Source organism: Vanessa tameamea, chromosome 2 (assembly GCF_037043105.1).
Source record: "Vanessa tameamea isolate UH-Manoa-2023 chromosome 2, ilVanTame1 primary haplotype, whole genome shotgun sequence".
Taxonomy (NCBI): Eukaryota; Metazoa; Arthropoda; class Insecta; order Lepidoptera; family Nymphalidae; genus Vanessa; species Vanessa tameamea.
Genome location: NC_087310.1, coordinates 7,450,957 through 7,477,802, shown reverse-complemented (window position 1 = coordinate 7,477,802; position 26,846 = coordinate 7,450,957). Strand labels below are relative to the sequence as shown.

Genomic DNA, 26,846 nt, shown 5'->3' with positions numbered 1-26,846 from the left:
GCGAACAATTTTTAGAGGATTAAAAGTATTATTAACACTGGTCTGACATCGGACAATGACGGATGTCGTTGGAAATACTGTGAAAGGTACTTTCGAATGATGGATCCGAAAGAATGTAAGTGCTTGAACATGTTTAGTTGATTTATAATTTCCTATCTGTAATCGGATGCTAAACCTGAAAGGTGTTAACGTTCTACAGACTAATTACAATAAGTTCTACTTCAATAGATTGTACTATAGCCTGTTCCAATGGGAGTAGGAAAAAAGAAAAACAAATCTTAGATTTACAAATTTGATGCGATTTGCTTATAACTCAGCTATATTGTGCACTGCAGAGGGTTTATGATTAATATATTTTTACTCATAACCCGACACTATTTCACTTAACTACTTATATCCACTTTAATTTTACTTTCAAAATTTCGATAACAGTTTTGTCGACGTTCAAAACGCCATTTTGCGCAAATCCATAGTGAACATCATAGATTAATCAAGCTCTCGAACAATGATATCGCGTCAATTTGCTGTCAAATATTGTTCATTTGGCTTTTTTCCTCTTATGGTTGGAATAGAGTATAGATTGTTTAGGTCTTCAGAGGTCTTGTAGATCAACAATATACTTATATTTGGTAGGATTAGCAAAATATTGATATTGTATTGCCAGAAAATTGTAAATTTAAGACCTCTTTGTGTGTATTTCACCCTTTACGATAGAATATTTAGAAAAGCATAAATTCGTATCTACTATTTTTTATCAGTACCCCAAAAATAAAGTATCATGTGTCTAACTTAGAAAATGACCGACTTTCATGAAAATTTTCAATCCTTAGGAGTAGAATAATTTCCAAAATTCCTTCCTTAGTGAGTGTGTACTCAATAAAACGATCCTACTCACCAATATTCATGGCCCTAAATATAATAGTTTACGCTGATAGTACGACGATGATGCATAAGTCAGTCAGGACTATCAGGATCTTTTAAGTATAGATTAAGTAAGTAAGATTTTTAAATCAAACAAAAGCCGTTTGCTGAACACTACCGTACCGTAGGTCTTTGTTAAAAAATTGTTAATAATTTAAAGAGCGCAAAAACATAAAGAAATCAGTTCGGCGAACACAAACGTTCCGTAGGGAGCCAACCACGCGTCTTAGCCGCGCGGCATGCTACATGGAATTGATAGGACTGTTGATGAAATATAGATATATCGAAATTATTATTTCGAAATGTCGTTATTTATTACTAATATTTTTTTTACGATATCGATTGTTTGATGTTGAAATGGAGATATCGGTAGTCGATATATTTTTATAATTTATTTTTATTTTAATCTTTTTTTCTCGTTATTTATTTAATCTACAAAATCATCTATAAACTAAAGTAATCTACCTTTTTTTCACTATATTATGTTATTTTCTCTATTCCTAGTTTACAATCAATCTTTTAGTGCCTAATAATCTTAGACAAACAGCTGAACATATAAAACAAAGAGTGTCTATAAAAACTCTTTCTGAAAAATATTGGTATACATGACATATTGGTCTTATTTAAATGAGACCAATAGGTCATCATAAAAAAATAATTACCAAGAATTATAACCTAACAATTATATACATTTATAATTTAATTTGTTTAATAAATACACTGGATTATAAACAGTGTAATAATTTCTGAACTGATTTACGATTTTTATTTAAATAAAGCCGATATATTGAAATATCGATTTTTTTTCGATATATCGCACTCCGACATCATGATATATTTAATAAATATCGAATTATATAATATAAATAAATTCAATATTTTAAAATATATTAACAGTCCTAGTTAGTGACTTATTCGCCCTCCCTACCCCGCACACATGAAGGCCCGCCACGCACTTAATCAATATTTTGCTGCGGAATTATTTTAAAACTGTAATAACTCCGAAGATAGTCAATGAAATCTGATGATGTACGGGAAATTTATTTTTTAAATTAAATACTTTAATAAGAAGATGAATTACATATTTACATAATTACAAATTTATACCATATTTATGAATACAACTTCGCAAATAATACATTACTTTCGAATAAATTTAGAACATAAGAAAAATGCTACCGCGGACTATTTTTTAGAACTTTTTAAGAGGGAAAATTCTGTCATACATGGTTAATGCGTAACTTTAACCGTTTACGCGGCGTTCGCAACTAAAGCTCTCAAAAGGTATCAATTTTCCAGTCCATATTATATAGCCTGGGACCTTCCTCAATGAATGGTTTGAGCCTGTAGTTATTTTATAAGGCTAACCTAATTATTGCTAGCGAAGATTTTAAACAAACAAAATATTTATTAATTAAGTCTACTTATATATCCAAATAATCGACAGTAATACTTATATATACAATATATTTATATCACACAACATATATAAATAGAAATCTAAACTCCAATTTTCAAATTGACAAAAAATTACAAACTTTTCTGCTAAGTTTCACTCTTTTTTGACATTTATATTGTGCTTATTAATAAGTATGAACATATAAGCATCAAAAATGACGAACTTATATACAAACTTTCATCTCCCATTTAACTCCTCCAGAAAATGAATTTTGAGAAATTTATTTAATATTATTAATTTATGTAGCTCTGCAACTCATAACCTATGTTAGAATAGTTTAGTCATATATACACGATGTTACCGAAAGCTATATAACAACATCCTAAAATTGTGGGTTACGATTGTGAAATGTTTAGTTTAAATTTGCGTGGCGATGTAATTAGTTATCAGGTCTGTGAGTATAACGATTTGAATAATCTATATAACAATGAAAGCAAAATACTTACATTTTAATGTATTAAGTTCACAGAATTTTTATTCCTTAGATGCAGGCCACTTAGAAAAACAGATCTCGTTCTATTTTGTTTGTGTCTAAGCGTGAAAATAAACGAAATTATTCACTCTATACGAGGGTACTTTCTCGTTTCGACGCGTTGGATCGCTAAGCTGCTTAGTTGAAATAATAAATAATATAAAAGGTTCCAATTTTCTCACAAAAAATAAAATCAATTTAAAGCAGTCTTAAGCCATTAAATGTTATCAATTTATACATAAAAGTAAAGTGAAAGCGTTTTCTGTTTAAAAATACAGAAGATGAGACTTTTTTAAAAGGTCGATTCAACTAGCGAGATTGCTCACTAAAAAAATAAAATCTAAGCGAAGTTTAGCGGAGCATAGTACTTTGTATAATTATATTAATTATAAATATATATAATTGGGTGGATATCGATTTGGTAAATTCCTGCTATGGTTTTATAATTACTTATTTAGATTTTATTGTTATCAAATGCATATGTAGATTATTTTTTGTCATTTAAATTGAAATTGTTATACCAGTTTCAATCCTACTCCCATATAATATGAAATAATATTGCATATCATGTTTGTGAATAGTAATAACAGGAACATATTTGAATTTTGCACATTTGTTCGCGGAACCAAAACTCTAGTGCAATGAATTCTAGCGTTGAACTTAAAATGCAAACTTTTCTTCGTAATAAACAATTCTTTTTATGTTAAAGCAAAGTTCATAGATATAGCACAGAGAGAGTAACCAAATTTCGTCAGCTCTTTGTGTGAGTTTATGCTAAGTGTGATTTTTTTGCATGTTCTATGTGCAACTTTAATTATAAAATTCAGACAAAGCTATTTCTCACTTGTTCTATTTTTTGTTGAGTGAAAAATAATTATATACTTACGAATGCAGAAAATATGTTATTTACTTTAAAATATACCTGCAGTTCCATATTTGATTATTTTTTTTCATGAAATTTCAAAATGAAAATACAAGTATATAAACGTCTTTCAGTTTGACTAACATTTTTTTTTCATACAATTGCTAAAACATTCCAGCACAATTTTAATGGCGTTTACATTTTATTATTTTAAATAATATATTGTCAAATTCAAGTAATTTAAGCAAAAAAATTAATGACGAGCATCTCATTTGCTTCAGAAACTTAAATCTTACATTACGAGGCGTTACGACGTGTAACCTAGATCATTGCTCAGGCACGTGTAAAATTGAACTTGAAGCGTAAACATTGACTCAATTTATCTTTCTCGAAGAATTTTAGATCAAATACTTGCCTTAAGTTGCGTAGATAAAAGAGTTTATTCGATCATTCGTGCTATGGATAAGAAATTATACCTAAATTTATGTGTATCAAAAGTATAATACTGTAATACCGATTCTTAGAGATATTACTAACATTATGTAAATACGTAATTCTCTACCATTTCGTAAACACACATCTTTAAACAAACCCGATAACATTTGAAATTTCACAATTTCTAACGTCATTTTTCATTCATAAATCGCCCGCTCAGCACATGTAATCCCCACCGACGGTTTTACAACGAGGGTGCGTTATAAGCTTAAGTGATTGTTGTTTCATTTTTAATATATTATGGATTAGATGTGCGGAATTCTTCCAATATGGAGTAAATTAAAACTATCCAGTTTTTTAACCTTTTCAGAATTTCGTTCCTTTAAAAGAAAAAAGGAATTGTTATAAGATCATTTCGTTGTACGTCAGACTGTCTGTCCGAAAAACCTTTTTCTCATGAACGCGTAAAAGTATAATGATAGTATTATAACCAAATACTAAGGTTTCTGGTTCTTTGGAGCTATGAAAAAATCAAATATCCATGTCTACGCAATCAGAAGATATGGCCAATTTTGGCGCAAAGGGCCCCACCGACTACGTACTGAGCCGAGGTGCGATCTCATAGCAGACACCCTCAAGATGAACGTCACTCTCGAGCTCGAAATGGCTCAATTTTAAGGCTGAGTCTAGTACTCGCCCCAACGTCCGGTGAAGCTGTAAAGGCAAGTAGGGCCTACAGCACTACTACATACAAGACACAAAAAAGTTTCAAAGGGAATCAAAACCTACAAGTCCCGAATATATTGTGTACAAAATATAATCATGAAATTTGCAAGAAACAATACCAAGTATATGAAACATTCGAAAATCGTAAATTTATTGTGACATCAATGTCTGTTTGTCTATCTGTCTGGTGGTACGCAATTCATAGTCTGATTTACACTTGCTCGGTTTTTTTATGAGAGTCTGATGAGTCCGCTTATAGTTCAAACTATCCAATAACATTTTAATGTTCGGCGGCAATTGCTAATTGTGTTATATAATATTATATTTTTATATATATGTACATATATGAGATAAATCGATTTCGACACCGCTTGACGGATAACCATGAAAGTTAGCACATACTATCTACATACATTGTTTATAACTCGGTACTAGATATAGCACATCACAACTTCAATCGTTCAATTGATCTATATGATAATTGGCATACAAGGGTTATTTTTAGAAGCGAGGAACTTGAAATTGAAATAAAACACAGATAATATACATATCTTTAATCTCAATGAAATATACGCGTCAGTCCGTTCACCCCATGCCCGAAATAACATTCAAACATTTATGCCATAAATTAATCTGTCCAATTTCATGGAGATTAGAATATTTTTCTGTGTTTTATTTCAATATAAAGATCTCCCCCAGTAAAATACACGTTATATAAAAGGCAGGACAACGTCAGCCCGTTTTTCTATCCTAGTACTATTTGCAATAGTTAATGCATTTACAGGTCAACAAAAGTAAACACATAATTGGTAAATTATTAGTTCAAAATATAGATAACTAGTTAGACTTATTATTTGCTTTTGAAACAATATAATGTAGAATGACTAACTATGTCTAATTAGTACTGCGAATAGTGAAGTTGAAATCAAATACATACAATATTTACATTATCGTTATTATTATTATTAATCGAAGTAAAAAAAATTCAAACGTTGCGTCAAAAGAGGAGGTTGACGTTACGTTATAAGCGCCAAATCCTTTCGTGTAAATACTTGTAGAATTTATTAATATAAGATAAATTAACAGTAATTTAACTATTGAATATATAACGTTAATATTCTTAACGACCACCAAAAGAAAACGATCAGCGATCTCATAAGATACTTCTTCAACTCTCGGGCGATTCTGATTCCGAGACAACTTTATTTAAAGGGACAAATTCAATTACATAATTGTTTATAAAAAAAAAAGTTGAATCAAAAGAACAACGCAAAACATCTTTATAGGGTTTTTCTTTATTATAATGAAAATTAAAAAGCAAATAGAAATTTTGACAAACAATAAGCCCGACGTATTCTTTTTATCAGATATTTTCAGATGAGAATAATTTATTTTCGAGACTAGTTGTAGTTCATCTTGACTATAACAAATATTTCTTTATTTGATTAAATTTTACTACTTATACAATGTTAACGCTATTTGAACCCTATTTCAACAGAAAAGCAGAAAAAAGTGACCACTAAACTAACTTATCATTGAACATATACATAAAAATAGGAATAATGCTTTGAAGCATGCGAATGTCGACTAACTTACCCTACAAACTGTAGTCTCTATTTCTCTACTCTATATTCAGAGCACGTTGATTCTATTTGCCTACTAAGCTCTCGTTATTCCACAATTCGTTTCGGACACACGTATTTCAATCTACACACATTGCAGTTTTAATTATTTTGCACAACTGCATCTAAAATTGAATAGATAGTGTAATGTTAAAAATAACTTAAAAAACTTTTTTTTTACACGTTATTCGTTGATCACACAAAATAATTACATTAAAATGGAGGAAATGTTCTTTGTTTGCCAATTCAATATATATTGAATTAAAATTATAAAATTTATAATAACGAAATAACGAAATGAAAATAAAAAACGCTTTCGAGACGGAAAACTGGAAACTAAACGGGACTCTAACGTTCATTCAAAAGTAGAGCGATTAAGGTGCGAAAGCGGCGGTAATATTATTATTCAAACAAAAATATAACAATACATAGTTTCCGGTGCTTGGTTTTAACTTTAATAAAATTATTTAACTACTTTTAACCATTACTCTTTTGGTAAATTTTGCATGAATATTGCACTATATGCATACTTATTACTAATTTCATTGTTTGTAAATTTATTATCTATTATGACCACGAACGTTTGAAACTTGTTCAGTATTAGTTATACTAGAAGTAAAGCCAAGTCTCAGCTGATTCACTAATGCGCCTATCGACAAAATATCGTGTACAGATGAGGGTACTTAGGACCATGAGAAAATTTTCATTATGTATCAATGTAATCTTATATATTAACCTAAAAATTACTGGTTTATACCTGTGTTATTGAAAATTGATTGCATCACTACACTTCACATCATGGGTGTCATGCCAACGCATATTTAAGTACAGCTCTACCAGTTATAGTTATGATAAAATAATGTAAGATTTTTATTTTCTAAGCATTCATAACAATAATATTGCTTTTAATATTTATATCGTACTTTCTGAAGAGTCACCTAGTATTTAGATATTATACACTAATAGTTTCACATAAAGGATATTTCACATTAATGATCTTAAGTAAGTTGAGTAGTATTCGACTAAAAGTCCAGTGCCCGGTGATCGTGTTGGTAACCTCCTAAATTTATAACTTTTTATTTCCTTACGAGTGATTCGCATTAAAATCATTTCATACAAGTAAACTCAAATAGCTTATTAAGCAAACCTTCAGTAAGATTCAAAGTTACAGAAATTATTTTAAAACATCGCAAATCAAACGTTGATGAATATCTCTTCTACTTTGTAAGATATTCATTACAATAAATGTTTTAGAACCAAGATTAATTATCCACGCAGCTGCTTTGTAAGGCTTCTCTTGTATTGTAAACATTGCTATTTGGTGCGAAATATACATTCAGCTTCTAAAACGTAAAATAGATTAATCATGAAATAAAATAACCTACAATATAAGTTATTTATTGTGTTCGTTAGAAGTAATCCTTATAAACTAACAGTACACCTAATTGTATTAGCGCCAAAACATCAGCGCATAAACAATGACTATATAGCGTAGATCAGCGCTATAAATCCAATAGATGGCAAGTATTATTAAAATTAAAGAGAACGTTGGCTTACTCCGTATCGAGACTTCAAAGTTATTTCCCTTAATCTTCAAAGGAAAAGTTTGCAACTATGTGATATACTTCTTCCAATCATCCGTAACAAATTTGAACAAAAAATTCTTCGGATTCATGTATTGTTTATAATTCAATGGTAACTTTGATATACCAGGGGAGAAACGTCTATTACATTTATACAGTTTCTTAAAGATGGATTCCTGACATTTGTATCAAAATTGATTAAGATAATCATGTATACCTTATGTGGTAGGGCTTATCATATATTATACGACAAATCCGCAATACTTATTGTTGTGTTCCGGTTTAAAGTGTGAATGAGCCAGTGAACATAATATCTCAATTCAAAGTGTTTAAAATTTCTTACAGTGTCAATGTGATGTGGATGATGGTGACCACGCAACAATCCAGCTCAAATTTTTTTATAAAAAACTCCCCATTTATAGTGGAGCTTCGAATCGATTTGTAAATTTTTTTGATAAATTGGTAAGAGAAAAGTAATTATCGCTTTCAATACGTTCTCACTTGTTTCATTTCCTGACTAATTGTTGTTTCTTGTGAAGTTATTGTTGGCGTTCGATTGAAGGGATAGTCTGAGATAGTACTTACCGTTTAATTGTAACATACTATTGTCGTATTCGATAATTAATTGTTTGCAGTGAAAATGTACAGACATTGAAGCGCATCACACGATTATGCCTGAGATTGTATACATATATTTAAACTATATCTTTAAAAGTTTAAATTTAAATAAATTAAAAAAATGGGTTCCGCCATGACAGCTTTTATTTAGCTGCCGTGACCAGGATTCGAACCTGGGTTACTACGGCCACAACGTAGGGTCCTAACCACTAGACGATCACGGCTATCGGAACCGGTGAATGTAGTTACTAAAAGTGCCAACTCTTTCGGACCGTTTCATTTCAAGATTCGATGCGGTCACGTTGTCGACTGTAAAAAAATAATTGAAACATAAAGCGCTCAAATTTCATCTCAATTTCTCTTTTTTTAATCGCCAAAACATGTAACCCCGTCAAGGTTAAAAATCACTCGTGACTTTTTATTCCATCAAGTTTTGTCTTTTAAATTGTTTCGTTTATTAATTTAAAATGAATGCAATTGTGTTTTGAACATTTTTGTTACAAGCTAAGATAGCCGTGATCGTCTAGTGGTTAGGACCCTACGTTGTGGCTGTAGTAACACAGGTTCGACTCCTGGTCACGGCAGTGTGAAGCTGTCATGGCGGAGCTATATGATTTTATAGGATTTTGTTATATATTATGTAAGTTACCTCAATTGTTCTTATTCATAGTTACTTAAAACTAAAATAACGAGGCCATACAACAGAGAAAAAAGCTGCTAGCACAACAATATTTATATAAATGTATTTTAAAAAACTATAATAATATTTTTTTATAAATCTGTAGATGAGACTTTCTATCAAAAGTGCAAATCGACTGCAAATGTTGATAATGTGCAATCGATTACCATTGTTATTATATTATGGCAATAAAATCCAGATGTATTAAATTAATTTGAATGAATGTAGAGCTTATATATAAAAGCAAGTCCATTAGTAATATCACTAAAATGTAATTATATGTCTAACAATAAAAATTACCAGTAATGCAAGTCAACTATAATTGTCATATCCCCGTTAACACTTAAGGTTTTATATCGTATAAATACATTTATTTACTTTTTTATAATAAGTAACAAAAAAAAACTTAATACGTGATGCGATTAAAAGTCTGAACTCTTTTAAATAAAACCAGACTCCAAAAAATACTGTTAAATAGCCCAAGTAAGCCGTATTCACATCCGTTACCAATTTTATATTTTAACGTTTAAAAACGTATTCGTTTTTAAAATAATTCACGTTCGGAATAAGTTAATCAATGCATCATGTTTATTGTACTTTATCAGTAAGTCGTTAATACTGCCGACGTACTAATTTATTAACATTTCACTATGATATTGTTCACAATACCATCATAAATGACGTACATTGATTTTTAGAAATCTTGTTGTAATAACACTTTTGGTCGTTACATGTTAATTATCTATCAGAATAAGCATGTATTTAATATAAATGAGGAAGAGAAATGAAATAACACCTAGACTCTGTGGAACGCTTATATTCACAAATATGGAGCCATTTTATCCATTTACATCAAAGTATAAACATCGCTTTTAATCAGCGTTTCATGTTACGAGTGATCAAATAGCTTAAATATTTCTCTAAATGTCGAGCACCCTAAAGCATCTAACTCATTACTGTGATGGGTAAAACAAACAATAAATACTGAAATCAATCTGTATATCTTTTATTGGTTGCAAAAAAAATGTTTTTTTATTAATTACAAAGAAGTTTTGTAAATTTGTACACACAATTTATAAAATTATTAAAATATAAAAAGGCATGAAATGATTATTTTAAATTATCAATTATTTCTGAATCGACTTAAGATATTTTAAAGACTACTTTATTTAAATATAATTGATAAGTAACATATCTCTGATAAGATAAATAAATCAAACGCTGTCACTGCACCGTGCCAATTGTTATTAATACCATCTTTGTATTGGAGGAGAGGGCTGTCCCTGAAATCTATAGCCTGGCCCCAGGGCCTGTTGCAAGCTTGCTTGCTTGCTGGGCTCCAGGCTGTTTCAAGTTTTTTTACAATTACGATTTTATTTTAGATTTGGATGAAAATAAAAATTGTAAAATATGTCATTAACCAAAAAAGAAATTGCCGCTGGGTTTCTCTCTCCAGTTCGTTCCAGGTCCGAGGCGTTTATTTCCGAACCGGTGGTAGATTTTTGACTATCAATAAGTAAGTGTAACACTTCTATACTGAATAAAGATTTTTGACTTTGACTTTCAATAAAAATGTTGTTTTGGGATTGAATAGTTGTTTCTTTGCTGTGTCTTTTTTTGTGTTTAACTATACACCCGCTAATCAACTTGCTAGGGTGTCCATTCTAACGAAATTGTCAAACTACGTAATTGATCCGTTACACCAGACTATAGATCTTTCTAGATGTCCGAAAATCCACAACAGCGTGATTTTTAAGTCATTTTCTACCTCGCACAACCACTCTGTGGAACTAGCTTTCGCCGGCCGTTTTTCCGAACCGATACGACTTGGAAACCTTCAAGAAAAGAGCGTACTCCTTCCTTAAATGCCGGCAACGCACCTGCAAGCCCTCCGGTGTTGCCGATGTCCATGGGCGGTGGTAATCACTTTCCATCAAGTGAGCCTCCTGCTCGTTTGCCACTTATAACATAAAAAAAGATGGACATTATATCTTTAGACTTAAATACTGAGTAACCCCACGCTCAGCCACAGTAATAATGGTAATAATATGTTCGATATTATTATCATTATTACTGTGGCTATATACAACAACTTTCAGAATTTTCGAAACAAATTCCGAAGTAATACTTCACGAATAACCAAAACATACCGAGATAACAGAGATTCCGTAAGACCGGCGCTACGGAGTGTAGGAATTTTATTCATATTCGTTATATATATATGAGAAAGTGCCCGTTCTGGTTAGAACTGCACGAAATTCCTTTTTAAAGTAGAAAGTCTATACAAAACTATTTCATTCAGAAATTTTAGAAATATATAACAGTACAAGTTACATTCTACAATTGGATTACATAATAAAAAAGACTTCTATAATATATAATTACTAATCAAGTTAGAGATATTATTTATGGTATTTGTTATACTGTAAAGGCCATTAATTAAAAATTATAGTAACATCGCTACATTGTATGATGATGCATTTCGTATTTTAATAATCCTCATCCTCACCTCACAGTTGCCCGTGCCTTTTTTACATTCTACTTTTATACATTTTGGCGTTTTATATTTTATCTTATTACTGAACATCAGCAGATCTTCGCTGGACTTCGAGCTAGTCGTCTTCTTAAAAGACGTATTAAAATTATTAGCAATAGTTTAAATAAGGTTAAGGTAAAAAACACTGTCTATTAAACAACGTTTCACAAACATGATCGGAGGAAATTTTTGATAAATGGTGACAGTAGGTTGTTACAAATTAAGACAATTTCGAATCTTGTTACGTTAATGTCCATTTCAGGCAGTAAATCAGACATTATCTATGCAGGCGCCAGTAAGTCCGTGTGTCTTGGCTTTCAGCCAGCTTTCAATGATAACTACCTTCCTGGAGTACGAAAAACCAGAATACACCGCGGAGTCGAAGTAAAACGGTACGGTCTATCTAAAGTATATTAATATATATTTAAAATGCCCAATAAACCACATACATTTAAAAAGTTCACGAAAAGTCCAGGTCCAGTGACACGTGCTTAACCGAAGATTGTAGGATTATGTCCAGGTAATATAACGCTGAATCTTATCTTATGCTCTATTCGGATATATATTTTACTTATGTATTTATCGACTGATCAAAATTTTTTATGGAATAGTTAGTCGGACTGGTAAACAGGCCATCTGATGTAAGTAATCACCACTGCCCATAGACATTGGGGTCGTATCACCACTGCCATTGTCATCTGAAGATAGACATTTGTGACGTAATAAAATAATCATTTCTTACATCGCCAATGCCTCATCAACCTTGGAAACTGAGATGTTATGTCTCTTGTGGCTGTAGTTACACTGGCTCATTCACCCTTCAATCCGGAACACAACTATAATCAGTATTACTGTTTGTCGATATAATGTATCACGAGTGGGTGCTTCAGAGTTGTTTTCCGTTGTTGGAAGTTACACTCACATAGGCTTGCACAATAACCTACCACCAAGAAAAAATAAATATTCAGAGAAGAACTTTCTCCAGCTGATACAAAAACTGAAGTGGTAGTGAAGGAAGAAAAAATCAGAGAGCACATATTATATATAGTAAAAACCTTCTTCTAATTCGGATTAACACAACTTCATTATATTATGTTTTTTTAATTTTTATATGAAGTAATCTCGGGGTAAGCCCAGATGGAATTCAACGATGTGTATTCTTCAAACGCAACAGGAAACATTTCGTGGGATTCAAGTAGAGATAAAGCAATGTGTCCTTATGCTCCGAGTCCTTGTGCCTCTGATTCATTAATATACCACTTTTTATTATTATTGCGCAACGGCCGTATGACAGTTGTTCATAACTGTAACTAAATTAAGTAATACTAAAAAAAGGAATGTATCGACTGACTTATGATGCCATTATTATTCTCAATGTGCTTGTTCTCATTTGTTCAAAAAATGTGCAAAATAAAATATACCTGTCGTTTACATCGTCACGTACAAGATGAACACTCAAGTTGAGTGAGACCGTTGTTTGATAAGAATTCTTTAAAACTGTTACAACAATGGTCGCGTGCTAACAATAGAAATGTTCACCATAATTTGGGTAGCTTTGTGTAATACTTTAGACTTTATTTTAGAAGCCGTAAGACCGGAACATTTTTAAAGGAAATATTCCTTATAATTATAAACATATATTATCTTTAGAGAAAATAATTTAAATGCGGGGTGGCTATTCTGTAAAAAGAGATTCGAAATAGACGAAATATTATGCTATGCGGCATTAAAAAAAAACACCGTAAAGAATGCAAGCTTCGAGATAATTGATTTGCATAATCGACTTATATAAATAATTTCTATTCTATTTTTAAGTTTTCGAAGTTTAGTATTTTACATATAAATAGAGATACATAAATATTGCTTAAGTACGTTTTTCCTTTTTAATACGGCCCATCGAGTATGTAAAATCGTAAAAATAATTTTATATCGGAAATTCATTTTCTGATATTCGAAGAGATGCGATACGAATGGTGTATTAGCCTGAATATAAATTTTCATATTTTTGATAAAATAGCGCTATTTATAAATGTATGCTAGATAGAGGAATAAAGTGTTAGATTGTAAGTTATTTTATGTCGATTAGGTAGTAACTTACGTTAGGTCTAGAGAGAGTGACGTAACGTTCACCTCTGGCGTTATCGGTAGCGATGTCAGTGGAGCGGTGCTTTTGCGCTTTGTTGAGTGCACTCGACTGTGTCAAGTTCACACGTGCTGTCTGACAATATCGGATAATCAAGCCGACCGAACCGGATCATTTTTATCAAAAGATTTTAGTATGATCTCAAAACGTAAATTAATGTACTAACCCTGCGGTAACTCAGCCCGCTTAGCTAGAAAAAATGAAAAATGATTTAAAAGTCTATCTAACAATCAAATATATCAAAGAAATCAAATGAACTCAACGTCGTTGAATAACTCATCTTTCACACCGGAAAACATTTTTTTTTTAATATCTTTATATACTAGTAAATTCCGACCAAGTTGAATCGAGCTAGCCCATCGTAAGTCGCCATGGGTCACAAGTAGTGAGAACTGATTAAAGATTTTATTTCTTAAGCCCATCCATCCAGTAAACATTTTAACCATCCGCATTGTTGTGTGGAATAAACCAAGCAAAAGAATTCCCTAATATTTATTTATTTTACACGCAGTTAACATATTGTGCCGAACCCAAATAGAAGGGATAAGGATCACCGAATTATGTATAGTGGTCAAAATATTAATAAGGTTATTAATTTTAATTTATATCTACAAATAATTAAACTACTGAATCAACAAAAGGTTTCAAATCGTTATGGACGAAAAAAAACCCGCTGAGTTTCTTTCGCCAGCTCTTCTAAGATAAGGGTATTTTTCTTTCCGAACAGGTGATAGTGTTTAATTTGAGAATCAATAAGTATAATGCTACTATTGAAGATTTTATACACTATTTAGATGTAATTTTCGACTCGATATCGCTGCAGTACATAGGCTACTATATCGTTTGATGCTTGATATTGTTTTCATTATAGAAAGCCGAAAGAGCGCTTCAGTGATATATAACTAGTACTATATACATTATGATCACATCCTCAGAGTTTCGTGATAGTTTCTCGTACATTACTCAGACCTTGTCACTGATCAATCTTAATTCTTAGAGCTCTTAGATTTTTTGACAACAATGATATTAAGTAGCTCTAACATGAACCGGTTTTTCATCCTCTAGGAGTAAAATAATTTGTCTTGCTACAGCATTTCGGAGCACAGTTACGATAGGTGATCATTTATCTTTATATTTTTCCGTCTCCAAGCTTCAGTCTGTGTCATGGTTCACTGTAATTGTTACTTGTCTTTCACGCGATTAAAATTCTAACTTTATCTAAATAATCCGGCTTACGTGATCGACTTACGCAAAATATATATACGTGATTTCTACGTTAAACAAGACTATGCATAGATAGACATAGGCTTCGTCGAACAGCTCGTTTCACACAAAATACTGAGAAGTCGTTAGATGAATTTGAAAATATATCATTGATAAAAAAATTAACTACTAATTTAACAGACAAGTAAAAAAATACTTATATCGATTTTAAATGCAAGAGGATTTAGCTCAATTAAGTTTTTTTAAGGGTCGCACGGGCAGACTACTAGTAAAAAAGGAATTGAGAAAATTGTGTAATTCTTCCTTAAAGCCATGAAGAGATTGTCATTAGACCTATATGCCGATTTTGGAAAAAACGGTATATTATGTCTTAAAAAACAAATATATATTTTTAGTTTATCATTCTTTAAAATCTTTAGGAACAAAACTTCCTTTTCTTGGTTAAAGTTTTAATTCCCACAATACGAAACCATGGATTAATATTCTTAGTTATTATGAATATATATAAAAAAAATGACAATATCGTACTTTAAAACGAATAAATATTGTTGCCTTTAAACCAAGTCAAATTACGAAAATATTGACACGTCACATAACTCGATGATATGTTACGATAAATTGAACAGTTAATTCAGTCAAATGAAGCAAATATTATTATACTAATCGCAGGAACAGTGCTATTTTATAAGAACTTGCTTAGTATCACACTCGCAAAATCTTTGAAATTGAAATACGGTTGCAAGCTCTTAATGCGTTTATCATTTTAATGTTATAGTTCTGTTGTACTGAAAGTACGTAATGAGTAAAACTATTTAATTTAATAATTTATATTCTGTTGTAAATCAATATCTGCCCGGATTGCATAAATAAACGATGCAAACTGGAAAATGCATGATGTCATTACCATCCTGAACGACGCATCAGATGACCTTTCGACTGTTTTATTGTTTTATTCCCCCTGTAACATATATACTGATAATTTATATTCTGAGTATGTTTTTAATATCTTCCTTATTAGTGATAGACCTAAGTAAGGAAATGAAGGCCAGAACCGGGGTTTGAGTTCGTCAGCATATAGCCTGAAGCCATAAAAGATAACAATGATTAGTTGGATTGATAAAATCACAAGCCAATTAAAACAAAATTAGTATGCTAAATCTACAAAGTTATACGTAGGTGGGGTTTTTTAACTAAAATCGAAACAAAAATAGGAATGTTTAAACGAACAAAATATTCTCTAAATATAATCTATAATTAAAATGAAACATTTTATGCAATGAAAATATGAATGTCACTGAAAGTTCACGATAGAACTGAAGTGTTTCGGAAATAGTCAATCTTTCAGTGTCACTGGAAATTAACCCTCCAACTTTCCCTGAACTTGAATTACACTGAATTACCGATTTACACTGAATTTACCGTCAACTCCAAATCTGTAACTATGCCATTACATTAAACCACATTGATAATCACATTCAAATATTAAAATGAACACAGTTAAAGTACGTGTTTAGCAATTAAGCAATTACCATATAATATTATTTATTCAGATTATAACTGCAACAATTTTATTTATTTGACTTTTAAACAAAATTTCATCTGCTTTAGTGATGTCTGATCAGGAACTTCGAGCACCCTCCGACATCGACTGCAGTATATTTTCGTCCACATCCATTACACTTTTATTGTTTTTACTTCTACTTTTGGTGCGAATAAACTACGCATACACAAACGGATCCAATGAATATTGATCGAAGCACTTTCATTTTATAAAATTTGTTTCGGAATTTTCTGGTTCTACGTTGGTTAAAAAGGAAATCCATCGTCAGGATTGAAATTTATGTACTTCTTAGTATTAAAAGGTGTGATTTATTTAAATTATTTATTATATGGTATATGATCGTTTTTTGTATAAAATATTTAGGCAGACGGCCCAATGGGTGGCCCATGATGGTATTGATGGTAAGTGGTCACCACTGTCCATAGACATTGACGCTGTAAGAAATATTACCCTTTTCTTACATCGCCAATGTACCAACCTTGGGAACTAAGAACTTGGGACTGTTATGTCCCAAGGGCCTGTAGTGTTATTGGCTCACTCACCCTTCTAACTGTAACGCAATAATATTAAGTATTGCGGAGTGATAGAATATGTTATGAGTGGGTGGTATCTCTCTACACTTACTAAACCATATGAACCTCTACATACGATTTCCATTATTAACATTTACTAACCATTGATAATTCTAAATCGTTACAAGTTAATATTATTAATCTATTGAACGTGAGTGAGCATTAGACAGACGTATAACAGAAGTATTTATGATATCATTCCGTAATACATTTATAACATGTAAATTGAAAAGTACGCTTCAGTACGCTTACCTCTTTAAAAAGTCGATTGACTACAGCAATGTCATGTCTTTTTTTATGTTACACCTGCTATAACGAAGCACAAGGCGAAGGTGCTGCACATCCGAAGGCCACTTAGTTTCGAATTTATTGTTGTTACAATAATTATCTTCCCCCAATATCTAAGAAACGGAGCATTTTAGGTTATATTATTATAGCAATAGTAAATAAATATTATTTTAAATGGCGAATTCGTAGATTTTTTGCTTAGGTGGAGTTAATACGTAAGTTCCAAATTTGCAGTCGTAGAACAATATTTGATATATTGTATTTATCTCGTTTAAAATTTATTTTTCCATAGTCTATTTCTTCCCTTTTTTCGCAGTCATGAGTAATTTCAGTGCAAAAAACATCAGGGCTTTGTCTGGCTTTTAAGACGAAGGTCCTCAATATCCTGCCGAATTAATAAGAGTTTCATTTGTATAATTCTTAGGGCCTATACTTTGTGTCAGCTATTCAGTTTTTTTAAGTATTACAGAGTCTTAATCATTAATCAAATAACACGAGTTCTAGAAATACACGTGGTATTTCTAGAGCAATTTATATGATTGTTGTTTATACAATTTATTATACTTGTTTATGAGCTTTGATTCTTGTTATTGAGGCTTTTTTTATCCTTTTACCAAAATTGTGGCAATATTTATAAAATGCGTGTTAACTTGGGTATGAAATCGAGAATAATGTTAAACTTGTAAGAAAATAATAAAAACCATTATTGGTACATTATAATTGAAATAATATTAATAATAATTGTTTTGGATTGTTAAGATTACTACTAACGTGTATTGTAAAAAAAAATTGTATAATCTATATAACTCTAAAACTATTCATTTTATTATCTTTAACAATGGCGTAACGTCTCAAATGAAGCCTTAATAGACGCGAACGAATTTATTAATATTGAGACTTACTAAAATAATTTATGTGGGTTTGTTTTCTTCATGTTTCCTTATCCTTCAACTAATTTATTTTATGCTATTACTCTGAGTCGCAGTCACTACCGCTTTCTTGGTCGCGCAGTCCCGTACCGCTGGATGACATAGAGTGATATTCGCCTGTCAACTTGTCGCACAATATGTTCACAAAATTTATTATTCTTGAAAATATAATATGCATAGGCTATAAAAACGAATATTTTTTCCATTTACTTTGAAAGAGAAAACTTTTTGTTACCGATCGATCCTTGTCAGTGAAATATTGAAATGCTTCGAGTATGTTCGAACTTTAGTGATATTTGTGGCTTTTATACAAGTTCGAATATATATGGTTTATTGTTACTTTCATATTATGTTCTTAACTTTTTTAATAAATATTAGCGATCTAATACAGCGGTATTGCAAAGGTAGCACTGATAAACGGATAGATAGCCCGCGGCACAAAAATAATAAAACGTAATTTGGAAATCTGGTTTGCAAATGCTGTCATTTTCTGTGTTGCATATGGACCAAACGTACACTGCGTGGGCCAGACGTTTGCGTATGCTGCAGATACATACATCAATACGAATTTGGAATTGACAACAATTTTAGTGGAAACGCACCAACACCCACAGCTCAAAAGTCTGACCTGATCATCAAAACCATATGGATGCCTATTTCTAATCTAAAAGTCACTATGTCCATTTTAATCGATAGTTTATATACCGTTGATTAATTAAGGCTATAATCGTTAATTTTATACATTTTAACACGATTCCCGTATATATACATTTTATCTTTAATTGTCAATAGCAATAGCCAATTTCGTCGAAAGCAATCAATGTCCTCTACTTTTTACTCACGACAAGTTAATGAACAATTCAAATGAAACGAGTCGTACAGTACGCGCTGTAGAGTTGTACTGGATACGTCGATATCGATAATTGAAATAAATAAATAAATATATGTATCACTTTTCAAATGTAACAATTTGTCGTCAAAAATATAACTGATAATTGTATATTGTTGCATGTTAAATATCCGTAAACGATTGATTGTGATGCAAAAGCTTGTCAATGAAATAAAACCAATTAATTGAATGGCTGTGACGCAAACGATGTATGAATTTTAATGGAAATTGTATTCAAAACTTTTTAATTTATTTACGTGAATTCTAAATGAAATACGATATTAATGAAATACTTTTTCGCAGCACAATTTGATTAAAAATATTTTCATAATATATTTAAATTTTAAAGTTATGGAATGTTTATTATTATAATTAGAAGAGAGACCTTCTATTAACAGTACATTATAGAACACTGGTTATAATTATTATATAAGAATCGGAAACCAACCTTTTGAGTTTTTATTTTGAAGTGCCGATGAAATAATTTCTAATTAACTAGTCTAAACTCTTTAATGATTATTTAAAAGGACGGTTATGGGTTTCTGAAATATATTAAAAAATATCTTCAATAAATAATAACTAGTATCTGTCGGCTTACGTATATATTACTTCTATAATATATTTTTAGCTAGTGCTAAATAGTATTACTACCATTTATATAATGTTCTGTGTTAAAAAAAATATTGCCCATTCATTCGTCCCTCAATTAGTATAGAAATACCGTTACGTATTCAATTACAATTGGTCCACGATTTTTGTAATTACATTCACCAGCTCCGATAGCCGTGATCGTCTAGTGGTTAGGACCCTACGTTGTGGCCGTAGTAACCCAGGTTCGAATCCTGGTCACGGCAGCGAATAGCTGTTACGGCGGTGCTTTATATTTTTTAACCTCCTTTTTTTATTCCTTATACATATATAAATTAAATAGTGAAAAAGTTTGGATTTAGTTTTAAATCAGTATGCATTATATTTTATTTTATTTTTAGTGTTATATCGTGAACTATTCGTAAATGTTGTTTGTAATAGTTTGATAACAAATTGTAAAAATGTGAAAAAAGAATAATGTTAAAATCAGTGTATGTTGCCAATATTGACCATTTTTATTAATTATCATAATTATAAATATGAAAATGAAGAGTTCATCATTCACTTTTGAAAAATTATCATTTGCAAAATCAATGGAATCATTATAACGTAATTAACCTAAAACTCTATTTTTACGATAAAAATTCAAAAGAATATATTTATCAGCTTCATTCTCATTTTACGCAATCATAATAGCATTTAGTCGTTAGCTATTATTATCTAATGCTGCTTTTTCTTTAATTTTGCAAATAGCCCATCAAATAATCCAATTTTGACGAGGAAATTATCTAAATTCCATATTTAAAATATATTTTTTTATATCTATATTCAAATTCATCGTCACATAGATATAGAACGATGTTTAATCTTGTTTTGTATCAATAACAGTCAGCTCGACTTAATTAGTGGCTTACGGCGATAATCTCTCGTCTTGATTGACTCACGAATTGGATTCTAATTAAATAAACCATCCTACATGCTCTCGCAAGGAGTACACGACTAAATAATTCTAAAGATACGGATTTTAATTGCATACAAAAAACGAAATTTTCAAAGGGACATGGTACAATTTTTAATGGTTAACTCTTTCCGGGGGTAATTGAAACAAAACGAAAGCCTCCTGAATATTAATCGGCGTAGAATTTTCTTTTTAATTAACAGCGTACATAAATTCGTAGGTTTTTTTTACAAATTCGATGTTAAATGTTTTGTACCATTAAGTCACGCAAAAATGTAGAAGTTTTTTGAGCCTCACTCGTATGACAGTAGAACATATTAAAAAAAAAATGCAACAACATTTTTAAAAGACATAACAGCCCTCGTTGCTTCACCGGTGACAGGGCTGGTTCATTTTTCGCCGAGAGAATCGGAATTGCAATTCAACGAGGAAATGCTGGTAGTATTCTGTGCATTCATGATTTGTACAATAGCTATTTTTAATAATAATATTTTAAAATTTATCTTTTATCAAAAAATTAAAAAAAAAATAACTGTACGGACTGTTTACAATTTCAAACCCTGACACTTCATTCGGGATATTTTTAACAAAGTTTAAATGCTTATGACACGATCATAATATATTTGTAATAAACTAGCTGAACCCGCGCTTTAACCCCGCGAAATGTATATAACATAAAAGCGTCCAAACTTTCAGGCCCCCGCGGGGTGAAACAAAAAGAGGAAAGTTAATACTTCCCCGAAACTCAAACAATCAACATACAAAACTTCATCTAAATCGCTTCAGCAGTTTAAGCGTGAAGAGATAACAGCAGAGTTACTTTCACGTTTATAACGTCAGTTATGTGTATCCACAAAATATTGTCAATTTTGATATAAACAGTGACAAACAGAAATAATTTATGTTTCATATCAAAATAACATTAATACCTAAACGAAGCGTGAAAATCATCAAGCCTGATGTAGCCATACATATTTTTAAGTCTTTTACATAATTATTAACTATCAATATAACTATTTTATATTACATTATGTCTATGTCTATGTATTTAAATTTATGATTTTTTTAATTATTATGAATTAGTTTTTAATTTCTAATACTTGTTGACTTACAGGCAGGATATATTACATACATATATCATTGTATTTAACTAACATGACTGTATTTTTAAATGTTGAAAAAGAGTAACTATTGAGTTTCTTGCCGGTTCTTCATGGTAGAATCTACATTCCGAACCGGTGGTAGCTTCACTTAATATAGTTCGTTAAATGACGATTCGAAAGTGCTTGTAAAAGCCTACTTGATTAAAGTATATTTTGATTTTGATTTTTGATTTTAAGTTGGATGTCCTTGGTATGTTATTTGTTTTCTTTTTATTATTTTTAATTTTTTCAATTCAAGACCTAAATTTATATAATATTTATATACATAAATGTTTTTATTGGTTTTAAAAACGCAACTCTTGTAGGATCACTCTCTCGTATCTTCTTCGAATCGATTAAACAAAAAATACTTTGATGAATTGTATTAAGTTCGGTGACCCAATCACGAACGTAAACTAGAAGTCTGATATTTAAAGGAAAACAAGAACTCTACGAGGTTTATCAAATAAAACGGTTCGTTATGAAAAATACACCCATATATTTTATTCATATAATATAAAGTAACGGACCGACGCCGGTGTGGCTGCGGCGATGCACACGAAGCCTTAATTACTGTTGTTATTAGATTCCTAGAAGTTCCCTGTAGGTAGACTTGTGCGATTTAAGTCCGTCTTTCAGACGCTTTATCATGGAAGCCATTTTATAAAATAAACTGTCTTTTCAATTTGTAAATGCACCACAAGTATGAGGATCAAAATGTTGGAATAAATTCTTAGCTTTATCCTGAAAATTATGACATTAGTTGTTAGCCTAGCTATAGGACAGTTACTGGTTTATAATTGTTTTATAATTTTGGCTGATTTAATAAAAAATCAAACACCCGTGTGTTATTTTCATTCACATTGATTGAACGCAAGTATTGAAACTTTCGAACTTCGTAGCGGATGCTTGCCGCAATCAGTTAGCAACAAGTCCTACTCAAAGCAAACTAGCTAAATTTACTTACGTAAATGCAAGGCCCATACTCATACCATCCACTGAGCCTTCTCAGTCGAAGCTTTACTAGATTTAGACGATTTTATGTGCGGTGTGAAAAAGTTATGAGTTAGACGTATTGGTAAGTTCAATTGATAGACCTAATGGGTCTGCTTATCTGGTTTGCTTATCTTAAAATACTTCAGCCGGTTTTATTACCTAATGATGCCATCATACGTCACCTTCTTGGGCTCCATCGCATAGCATTAAGCAGATAATTTACGTTTAAATCACGATGGACTGTATTCCCCTGTGTCCAAGCAAAGCGAATGCGATTTGTATTGACGAACGATTGTCATAATAACGATACAAAAAAAAATTACATCATTTATTTATAACCAAATGGTGTACGATAGTTTCAAATTAAAAAAAAAATGAAAACAAAAATTAATTTCTATATTTTTTAAACAAAAGTAATAAAAAATCACCAGTGTTGTTTAAATGAAATGCATAAAAATATACACTTCAAAATACACGTGCGAACGTAATTTCAAAACTTTATATCTTTTTGCAAACATTCGCTTATTTATTTCGATTTCACGTTTATAAAATTTTTCATACTTTTGAAATTCACATCAGAACCAGAAAACCCATCTTTCATTAAAAATCTGACTAGCTCTCAAAAGTATATTTTTATATATTTCAAACATCAGTCTGCTTCACTTTAGTTCCTAGATTATAATGCTACAGATCCCAGATTTTCGGTTCTAATTTCGACTTGAGTGTATAATTAATAAGAGGATTTTACTTACTTAAATTGTAATTATTAAAATAATTAGTAGTATAATTAATAGTTAATAGTAAATTAATTCGTTGGTTTTTCGCTTGATATATTTTCAGCAATACCTTCTCTTTACACTATGATAATAAGGGAAATAAATATAATAAAATTAAGATCGAATCGTACCGTGGTCACATATGATGACATTAACATTAACACTAACATCTAACATCTCTCCTTGGTAATAAGCAATATTACCATTATAATCTATCAGAAAATGGGATAGTACCATCTGATAGCCAACTCTAGCACAGCGTGCGCCCATTGGTCAAATCAAACATTTCGCTTTCCCTACTGACTGTTACAAAAGGGGACCCTTATCTTGAAATTACTCAGATTACAGGAAAGCGATACGAAAGATATTACACAAAGCTATTATTTAAATCTTGTTAAATGTAGAAAATAAGATTTGGAATTAAAGAAAACCCATTATTTTGTTACATTATACAATTTATAAGATATAAATCTTTTCGCGATAATAGATTATGAGAGCGACATCTTCCCCTCGATTTTTTTTTATATAAATAGTTGGGAAGTACTAGCTAACTACAAATACTAAAAATAAATATTTTTTTAGTTATATCTTGTGTTGAGACATAGTTAACGTACTCAATATTGGCTTCCGCCAACGAAACTGGGAACTGTTCAACGATCATTAGCACAAATTCCAATTTTTGTAAACGCAACCAATATTGATAGCCCTAAACTATTTTAAAATAGATAGCTAAAACAGGCTGTCATTATAAAATATGAATACAAACTTGATTAATACTCTTAAACTCTGTTGAAGAGTTCCTTTGACTGCAGCCAAACTTGGGTTTAGTATCAGGTCCTCGGAACTGAACCAACATACAAAATTGCAGATCCGTAGGATAAGGGGAAGTGGGCCAAATTTAACTTGGAGATTCGATTAACCACACCTGGCCAAGCAAAACTTAATAAAAGCTTGTATAAATGAGTTCGCTGTTTTTAATTAGTACACGTGCTTTCTGTAATATATCCTTTTTTGCTAACTCGTCCTTTGCAAATATTCATCGTGGCCGTAGCATTAAAAAATAATAAAAAATATTAATTTTTATCGCCTAAATCTTAATTATAAGGATAATATTTATAAAAAAAAATGCTGCCAATTTTCTTCTCTGGAGCTTGTACTATATGTAACAATTTAATTAATTGAGCAATAGGCCCACGTTTTGTGTGATAAATTATTTATATTAAGAAAGGTGACTTAATAAAAAACGTATTTGCTAACATTTTTTATATAATTTTAAATGCAATAGATAATAAATTTAAAGTTTATACGTAATAGATAATGCTAATCGCATTTTTGTTATATAATATTTTCTATATGTCAAAAGTTATTTAAAAACACTAAAGTTTCGTATTTTTAATGGTTCAATTGACGTTACACAAAAGCACAGTAGTTGGAGCCTGAAGGGATTTTCGATTCCCAATTTTCTCGTCAGGTCGCGTTATAATAGAATGAGGGCGGAATAATGTCACGACTGAGAATCGGTGTGGTACAATGGTGAGTAGAACAGTATGGTAGTGCACTTTATATCAAACGACATTTTAACTATTTTAATTTTTAGTACAATCGCCAATAATATAGACTTCTGCTCTTATATTTCAATCTTCATTCTCGTTTGTTTAGGCTATATTATTTTTTTGCTGGTCCTGGGTATCTGTATTTTGTTATGTGTTTTCTTGCTCATTTACTCATATCTGAAATTGAATACGCAGGGCAGATCAGACATTCACATACAGTCAGGATTTTTTTTTTAACTAGAATCATATCTTTTCTCTAGCCAATGTACAAAAATCATACCCAAGTTATTATTAAAATATGCTATTTTATTTTGTGTTAGCATATTTCAAGAATTTCAGCAAAATTACAAAGCTAAGTTTTTATTACAGAATTGAATTCAAATATTAACAAAAGAAAAACATTGCAAATTTAAATAAAATTAATGTCACCTCTGAGTTAATGAAAGTAGTATATGGATACTATGTATTCAAATGTAAGTTCAGCCTCTTCTTTCCTATCTGAACACGAGAAAACAATAAATATGATAGAAAAAAAAAAATCTTTACACATATCAATTAATATAAAAACGAACAATCGAATCTAAATACAGACTACGACATAAAACCAATCAGTATTAGAAACCGGAAAGAAGTGCTCCAGCTTGAGTTCTTATAGACTTAGTTTTAAGTCAAACCAGCTACCATAAGGTACCAGTACACTTTTACAAAGGCAATTAAATAAATAAATCAGCAATCATTTAAATTAAAAAAATATATTTTACGAGATTCAGCGTTTATTTACAACATTCCTAAATTAAATGAATTACTAACATATTATTATGAATAAGAATGCTGTGAAATGCTTGAGTATATGTAAATATGTTCCTACATGTTTTGTGCTCATTGCAATACTATTAGAAAGAACATATTTATTAAAAAATAATTTTGAAATTACTTTTTGTCAGTACAACTAGGCTAAAGTAAATGTTATAAGTATATTGTTATTTAATATTAAACTTTAATATTAATTGTTAATCATTAACAAATAAATAAATAAACAATAATATGGATTCTTACGTAAAAGTCGTACGAACCATTGCTTAGTTTTAATATTAGACCGTCTCTTATATTATTAGACATCAAATAATTATAAATCGTCTATGTAATAATTTTTTTCGTCTTATTATTTTTACGTTTTTAATATTACATTCCACTATTAATCGTCACGACGTATCGTAGTCGTAAAGTGAAAAAATATTATTCAGTCAACATTGTTAGACCGTGTGAAGTTATTGATTCTATCGAAACGATAACAATGTGGCAGTGCATGCCAGT

General features: G+C 30.7%; 1 protein-coding gene and 2 non-coding genes across 6 annotated transcripts in view; 2 read left to right on the top strand and 1 right to left on the bottom strand.

The window, feature by feature from the left end:
- The window catches only part of LOC113401417 (galanin receptor type 3), a 60,341-nt gene that overhangs the window by 15,710 nt on the left and 17,785 nt on the right, over positions 1–26,846 (top strand). The window lies entirely within an intron of this gene.
- Positions 8,851–8,922, bottom strand: Trnah-gug (transfer RNA histidin (anticodon GUG)). Its single transcript has one exon. It is a non-coding gene; the product is annotated as a tRNA-His (tRNA).
- Trnah-gug (transfer RNA histidin (anticodon GUG)) lies at positions 20,302–20,373 on the top strand. The gene has a single exon. It is a non-coding gene; the product is annotated as a tRNA-His (tRNA).